Genomic DNA, 8,487 nt, shown 5'->3' on the forward strand with positions numbered 1-8,487 from the left:
CCTGGTGTTGATAGGTTCATCTGACACGCACATGGTGTTAACTGTCTGGTAGTGATGTTGACACACCCTTGTCTGGTAGGTTCAAGTGACACACACATAGCGTTAACTGTCTGGTCGTGATGTTGACACACCCTGGTCCTGGTAGGTTCAACTGACACACACATAGCGTTAACTGTCTGGTAGTGATGTCGCACCCTGGTGTTGATAGGTTCAGCTGACGCAAAACTGGTGTTAACTGTCTGAGTAGTCTGAGTGTTGACCCACCCTGGTGTTGGTACGTTCAACTGACACACACGATAGTGTTAACTGTCTGGTAGTGATGTTGACAATACCTCTGGTCCTGGTAGGTTCAACTGACACATGCACATAGTGTTTTGCTGTCTGGTCGTGATGTTGACGCACCCTGGTCCTGGTAGGTTCAACTGGACACACACATAGTGTTAACTGTCTGGTAGTGATGTTGACGCCTGGTCCTGGTAGGTTCAGCTGACAGACACATGGCGTTAACTGTCTGGCGGTCGTGATGTTGACACACCCTGGTCCTGGTAGGTTCAAACTGACACGCACATAGTGTTAACTGTCCGGTCGTGATGTTGACACACCCCTGGTCCTGGTAGGTTCAACTGACACACACAGTGTTAACTGTCTGGTCGTGATGTTGACACACCCTGGTCCTGGTAGGTTCAACTGACACGCACATGAGTGTTAACTGTCTGGTAGTGATATTGACACACCCTGGTCCTGGTAGGTTCAACTGACAGCATTTCGCATAGTGTTAACTGTCTGGTAGTGATGTTGACACACCCTGGTCACTGGTAGGTTCAACTGACACACACATAGTGTTAACTTCTGTCTGTAGTGATGTTGACCACCCTGGTCCTGGTAGGTTCAACTGACACATACATAGCGTTAACTGTCTGGTCGTGATGTTGACACACCCTGGTCCTGGTAGGTTCAACTGACAGCCAAATAGTGTTAACTGTCTGGTTGATGTGTTGACACACCCTGGTCCTGGTAGGTTCAGCTGACGCACATATAGCGTTAACTTTCTGGTAGCGATGTCGCACCTGGGGGTTGATAGGTTCAACTGACAGGCACATAGCGGTAACTGTCTGGTAGTGATGTCACCCACCAGTGTTGATAGGTTCATCTGACACGCACATGGTGTTAACTGTCTGGTAGTGATGTTGACACGCTCCTTGTCTCGGTAGGTTCAGGTGACACACATAGCGCTAACTGTCTGGTGGTGATGTAACACACCCTTCTTGTGTTGATAGGTTCAACTGACACGCAAATGGTGTTAACTTGTCTGGTGGTGATGTTGACACCACCCTGGTGTTGGTACGTTCACCTGACACATGGTGTTAACTTTGTCTGGTAGTGATGTTGACGCACCCTGGTCCTGGTAGGTTCAACTGACGCATACATAGTGTTAACTGTCTGGTTTATTGATGTTGACACGCCTCTGTGCCTGGTAGGTTCAACTGACAGACACATAGTGTTTGTCTGGTAGTGATGTTGACGCACCCTGGTCCTGGTAGGTTCAACTGACGGACACATGGCGTTAACTGGTCTGGTGGTGATGTTGACACACCTGGTCTTGGTGGGTTCAACTGACACACATAGCGTTAACTGTCTGGTAGTGATGTGCGGCCCCTGGTGTTGATAGGTTCAACTGTCGCGCATGGTGTTAACTGTCTGGTCGTGATGTTGACGCACCTTTGATCCGGGTAGGTTCAACGGTACGACACATAAGCGTTAACTTTGTCTGGTAGTGATGTCGCACCCTGGTGTTGATAGGTTCAACTGACACGCAAATGGTGTTAACTGTCTGGTAGTGATGTTGACACACCTGGTGTTGGTACCGTTCAACTGACGCACACATAATGTTAACTGTCTGGTAGTGATGTTGACAGCACTCTGGTCCTGGTAGGTTCAACTGACACACACATGGTGTTAACTGTCTGGTCGTGATGTTGACACACCCTGGTCTTGATAGGTTCAACTGACACACACATAGTGTTAACTGTCTGGTAGTGATGTTGACTCACCCCGATTAATGATAGGTTCAACTGACACACACATAGTGCGTTAACTTTGTCTGGTAGTGATGTTGACACACCCTGGTCTGGTAGGTTCAACTGACGCATATAGCGTTAACTGTCTGGTAGTGATGTTGATACACCCTGGTCCTGGTAGGTTCAACTGACCCACACATAGCGTTAACTGTCTGGTAGTGATGTTGGACACACCCTGATCCTGGTAGAGTTCAACTGACACACACATAGTGTTAACTGTCTGGTAGTGATGTTGACCGCACCCTGGTCCTGGTAGGTTCAACTGACACACACACATAGTGTTAACTGTCTGGTAGTGATGTTGGCTACACCCTGATCCTGGTAAGGTTCAACTGGCACACACATAGCGTTAACTGTCTGGTAGTGATGTTGCGCACCCTGGTGTTGATAGGTTCAACTGACACGCACATGGTGTTAACTGTCTGGTCGTGATGTTGACACACCCTTGCTGTCCTGGTAGGTTCAACTGACACACATAGCGTTAACTGTCTGGTAGTGATGTCGCACCCTAGTGTTGATAGGTTCAGCTGACGCAAATGGTGTTAACTGTCTGGTAGTGATGTTGACCCACCCTGGTGTTGGTACGTTCAACTGACACACACATAGTGTTAACTGTCTGGTAGTGATGTTGGCACACTCTGGTCCTGGTAGGTTCAACTGACACAATACATAGTGTTTACTGTCTGGTCGTGATGTTGACACACCCTGGTCCTGGTAGGTTCAACTGACACACACATAGTGTTAACTGTCTGGGTAGTGATGTTGACACACCCTGGTCCTGGTAGGTTCAACTGACAGACACATAGCGTTAACTGTCTGGTCGTGATGTTGACACACCCTGGTCTGGTAGGTTCAACTGACACGCACATAGCGTTAACTGTGTCTGGTAGTGATGTCGCACCCTGGTGTTGATAGGTTCAACTGACACACGCAAATGGTGTTAACTGTCTGGTAGTGATGTTGACCCTGGTACCCTGGTGTTGTACGTTCAACTGACACACACATAGTGTTAACTGTCTGGTAGTGATGTTGGCACACTCTGGTCCTGGTAGGTTCAACTGACACACACATAGTGTTAACTGTCTGGTCGTGATGTTGACACACCCTGGTCCTGGTAGGTTCAACTGACACACACATAGTGTTAACTGTCTGGTAGTGATGTTGACACCCTGGTCCTGGTAGGTTCAACTGACAGACACATAGCGTTAACTGTCTGGTCACGTGATGTTGACGCACCCTGGTCCTGGTAGGTTCAACTGACACACATAGTGTTAACTGTCCGGTCGTGATGTTGACACACCCTGGTCTGGTAGGTTCAACTGACACACACAGTGTTAACTGTCTGGTCGTGATGTTGACACACCCTGGTCTGGTAGGTTCGGTGACGCTACGGTTCATAGTGTTAACTGTCTGGTGGTGATATTGACGCACCCTGGTCTGGTAGGTTCTTCTGACACACATAGTGTTAACTGTCTGGTAGTGATGTTGACACACCCTGGTCCTGGTAGGTTCAACTGACACACACATAGTGTTAACTGTCTGGTAGTGATGTTACGACACACCCTGGTCCTGGTAGGTTCAACTGACATACATAGCGTTAACTGTCTGGTCGTGATGTTGACACACCCTGGTCCTGGTAGGTTCAACTGACAGACACATAGCGTTAACTGTCTGGTCGTGATGTTGACACCCCTGGTCCTGGTAGGTTCAAGCTGACACACACATGGTGTTAACTTCTGTCCGGTCGTGATGTTGACACACCCTGGTCCTGAAGGTAGGTTCAACTGACACGCACACACATGTTAACTGTCTGGTCGTGATGTTGACACACCCTGGTCCTGGATAGGTTCAACTGACACACACATAGTGTTAACTTTGTCTGGTAGTGATGTTGACACACCTGATCCTGGTAGGTTCAACTGACACACATAGTGTTAACTGTCTGGTAGTGATGTTGACACACCCTGGTCCTGGTAGGTTCAACTGACACACATAGTGTTAACTTTGTCTGGTAGTGATGTTGACACACACCCTGGTCACCGGTAAGGTTCAACTGACACATACATAGCGTTAACTGTCTGGTCGTGATGTTGACACACCCTGGTCCTGGTAAGGTTCAACTGACAGACACATAGTGTTAACTGTCTGGTTGTGATGTTGACACACCCTGGTCTGGTAGGTTCAACTGACACACACATAGCGTTAACTTTCTGGTAGCGATATGCTTTACCCTGGTGTTGATAGGTTCAACTGACACACACATGGCGTTAACTGTCTGGTAGTGATGTTGAGCACCCTGGTGTTGATAGGGTTCATCTGACACGCACATGGTGTTAACTGTCTGGTAGTGATGTTGACACACCCTTTGTCCTGGTAGGTTCAAGTGACACACATAGCGTTAACTGTCTGGTAGTGATGTCTGTACCCTGGTGTTGATAGGTTCAACTGACCATGAAATGGTGTTAACTGGTCTGGTATTGATGTTGACACACCCTGGTGTTGGTACGTTCAACTGACACACATAGTGTTAACTGTCTGGTCGTGATGTTGATACACCCTGGTCCTGGTAGAGTTCAACTGACACATACATATGTTAACTGTACTGGTTGTGATGTTGACACGCCCTGTACCTGGTAGGTTCAACTGACGCAGACACAGCTAGTGTTAACTTTGTCTGGTAGTGATGTTGACACACCCTGGTCCTGGTAGGTTCAACTGACAGACACATGGCGTTAACTGTCGGTCGTGATGTTGACACCCTGGTCCTGAAGTAGGTTCAGCTGACACACACATAAGCGTTAACTGTCTGGTGGTGATGTTGACACAACCGCTGGTCCTGGTAGGTTCAGCTGACACACATAGTGTTAACTGTCTGTGGTCATTGATGTTGACGCAACGCTGGTCCTGGTTTATGTTCAGCTGACAGACACATAGTGTTAACTGTCTGGTCGTGATGTTGACACCCTGGTCCTGGTAGGATCAACTGACACACACATAGTGTTAACTGTCTGTGAGTAGTGATGTTGACACACCCTGGTCCTGGTGGGTTCAACTGACACACACATGGTGTTAACTTTGTCTGGTAGTGATGTTGACGGCACCCCTGGATATGGTAGGTTCAACTGACACACACATAGTGTTAAGTGTCTGGTGGTGATGTTGACACCCCTCTGGTCTGGATAGGTTCAACTGGCGCACACATAGTGGTTAACTGTCTGGTTGTGATGTTGACACACCCCTGGTGCTGGTAGGCCCTCAACTGACACCACATAGTAATAACTGGTCTGGTCGTGATGTTGTAACACCTGGTCCTGGTAGGTTCAGCGTGACACGCATTATAGTGTTAACTGTCTGGTCGTGATGTTGACCCACCTGGTGTTGGTACGTTCAGCTGATCACGCACATAGCGTTAACTTTGTCTGGTAGTGATGTTGACGCACCTTGGTCCTGGTAGGTTCAACTGACGCACACATGGCGTTAACTGTCTGGTCGTGATGTTGACACGCTGGTCTGGATATGTTCAACTGACACACAACATAGTGTTAACTGTCTGGTCGTGATGTTGACACGCTGGTCTGGTAGGTTCAACTGACACGCACATAGTGTTAAATGTCTGCAGCGTTGATGTTGACGCACCCTGGTGCTGAGTAGGATCAGCTGACACACACAGTTAGTGCTAACTGTCTGGTCGTGATGTTGACTACCACCCTGGTCCTGGTAGGTTCAGCTGACGCACACATAGTGTTAACTGTCTGGTAGTGATGTTGAAGCACACCCTGGTCCTGGTAGGTTCAACTGACACGCACATGGTGTTAAGTGTCTGGTAGTGATGTTGACGCACCCTGGTCCTGGTAGGTTCAGCTGGCACGCCATGTAGTTAACAATCACCGGTTCAATGATGTTGACGTGACGCACCTGGTGCTGGTAGGGTCAACTGACACATAGTAATAACTTGTCTGGTAGTGATGTTGACACCCCTGGTCTGGTAGGTTCAACTGACACACGCATAGTGTTAACTGTCTGGTAGTGATGTTGACGCACCCTGGTCCTGGTAGGGTCGGCTGACACACTTAGTGTTAACTGTCTGGTGAGTGATGTTGACGCACCTGGTCTGTGGTAGGTTCAACCTGACACATACATGGCGTTAACTTTGTCTGAATCGTGATGTTGACACACCCTGGTCTGGAGTAGGTTCAACTGACAGACGCAGCGTGTTAACGCAATCTGGTAGTGATGTTGACGCACCCTGGTCTGGTGGAGGTTCAGCTGACACACATGGTGTTAACTGTCTGGTAGTGATGTTGACACACCCTGGTCTTGGTAGGTTCAACTGACACACACATAGTGTTAACTGTCTGGTCGTAATGTTGACACACCTGGTCTGATAGGTTCAACTGACATAGTGTTAACTGTCTGGTAGTGATGTTGACACACCTGGTCTGGTGGGTTCAACTGACGCACATAGCGTTAACTGTCTGGTAGTGATGTTGACACACCCTGGCCCTGGTAGGTTCAACTGACACACACATAGTGTTAACTGTCTGGTCGTGATGTTGACACACCCTGGTCCTGGTAGGTTCAACTGACAGACACATAGTGTTAACTGTTTGGTAGTGATGTTGACACACCCTGGTCCTGGTAGGTTCAACTGAGACACATATAGCGTTAACTGTCTGGTAGTGATGTCGCAGCGTGTTGTTGATAGGTTCAACTGACACACACATAGCGTTAACTGTCTAGAAGTGATGTCGCACCCTGGTGTTGATAGGTTCAACTGACACGCACATGGTGTTAACTGTCTGGTAGTGATGTTAACACACCCTGGTGTTGGTACGTTCAACTGACAGACACATGAGTGAATTAACTTTTGTCTGGTAGTGATGTTGACCCGCTGGTGTTGAGGTACGTTCAACTGACACACATAGTGTTAACTGTCTGGTAGTGATGTTGACACCCTGGTCTGGTAGGTTCAACTGACACTCTCATAGTGTTAACTGTCTGGTCGTGATGTTGACACACCCTGGTCTTGGTACGTTCAACTGACAGACACATAGTGTTAACTGTCTGGTAGTGATGTTGACACACCCTGGTCTTGATAGGTTCAACTGGCACACACAAAGTGTTAACTGTCTGGTAGTGATGTTGACACACCCTGGTGTTGGTAGGGTTCAACTGACACACACATAGTGTTAACTTCGTCTGGTAGTGATGTTGACACACCCTGGTCTGGTAGGTTCAACTGACATACACACATAGTGTTAACTGTCTGGTAGTGATGTTGACACACCCTGGTCTTGATAGGTTCAACTGACACACACATAGTAGTTAACTGCCTGGTAGTGATGTTGACACACCCTGGTCTTGATAGGCTCAACTGGCACACATATAGTGTTAACTGTCTGGTAGTGATGTTGACACACCCTGGTCTGGTAGGTTCAAATGACACACACATAGTGTTAACTGTCTGGTCGCGATGTTGACACACCCAGGTCTTGATAGGTTCAACTGACACACACATAGTGTTAACTGTCTGGTAGTGATGTTGACACACCCTGGTCCTGGTAGGTTCAACTGACAGACACATAGTGCTAACAGTCTGGTAGTGATGTTGACACACCCTGGTCCTGGTAGGTTCAACTGACACACACATAGCGTTAACTGTCTGGTAGTGATGTTGCACAAACCCTGGTCCTGGTAGGTTCAACTGACACACACATAGTGTTAACTGTCTGGTAGTGATGTTGACGCACCCTGGTGTTGGTACGTTCAACTGACACACACATAGTGTTAACTGTCTGGTCGTGATGTTGACCCACCCTGGTGTTGGTACGTTCAACTGACACACACATAGTGTTAACTGTCTGGTAGTGATGTTGACACACCCTGGTCCTGGTAGGTTCAACTGACACACACATAGTGTTAACTGTCTGGTAGTGATGTTGACACACCCTGGTCTTGATAGGTTCAACTGACAGACACATAGTGTTAACTGTCTGGTAGTGATGTTGACACACCCTGGTCTTGGTAGGTTCAACTGACACACACATAGTGTTAACTGTCTGGTAGTGATGTTGACACACCCTGGTCTTGGTAGGTTCAACTGACACACACATAGTGTTAACTGTCTGGTCGTAATGTTGACACACCCTGGTCTTGATAGGTTCAACTGACACACACATAGTGTTAACTGTCTGGTAGTGATGTTGACACACCCTGGTCTTGATAGGTTCAACTGACACACACATAGTGTTAACTGTCTGGTCGTGATGTTAGTTTTTGTGAAATGAGGACCAGTGTTTAAATGGCGATCTCCTGTACACCTTCCACTGCAATGTCAATCAATACAGGTAAGAGTATTTAATGATTACGTGAATGACACTGTCCTAACTAATCATGTTTGTTATTTGTA

The 8,487-nt window shown here is 47.7% G+C and overlaps 1 long non-coding RNA gene across 1 annotated transcript; it reads left to right on the forward strand.

Moving 5' to 3' along the window:
• The first annotated feature begins 2,767 nt into the window (after window positions 1-2,767).
• Window positions 2,768-7,103, forward strand: LOC124269319. Its single transcript, XR_006896489.1, has 3 exons — window positions 2,768-2,796; window positions 6,784-6,933; window positions 7,067-7,103. It is a non-coding gene; the product is annotated as an uncharacterized LOC124269319 (long non-coding RNA).
• Window positions 7,104-8,487: the final 1,384 nt, after the last annotated feature.

Source organism: Haliotis rubra, unplaced genomic scaffold (assembly GCF_003918875.1).
Source record: "Haliotis rubra isolate DU_JTF1 unplaced genomic scaffold, ASM391887v1 Scf144, whole genome shotgun sequence".
Taxonomy (NCBI): Eukaryota; Metazoa; Mollusca; class Gastropoda; order Lepetellida; family Haliotidae; genus Haliotis; species Haliotis rubra.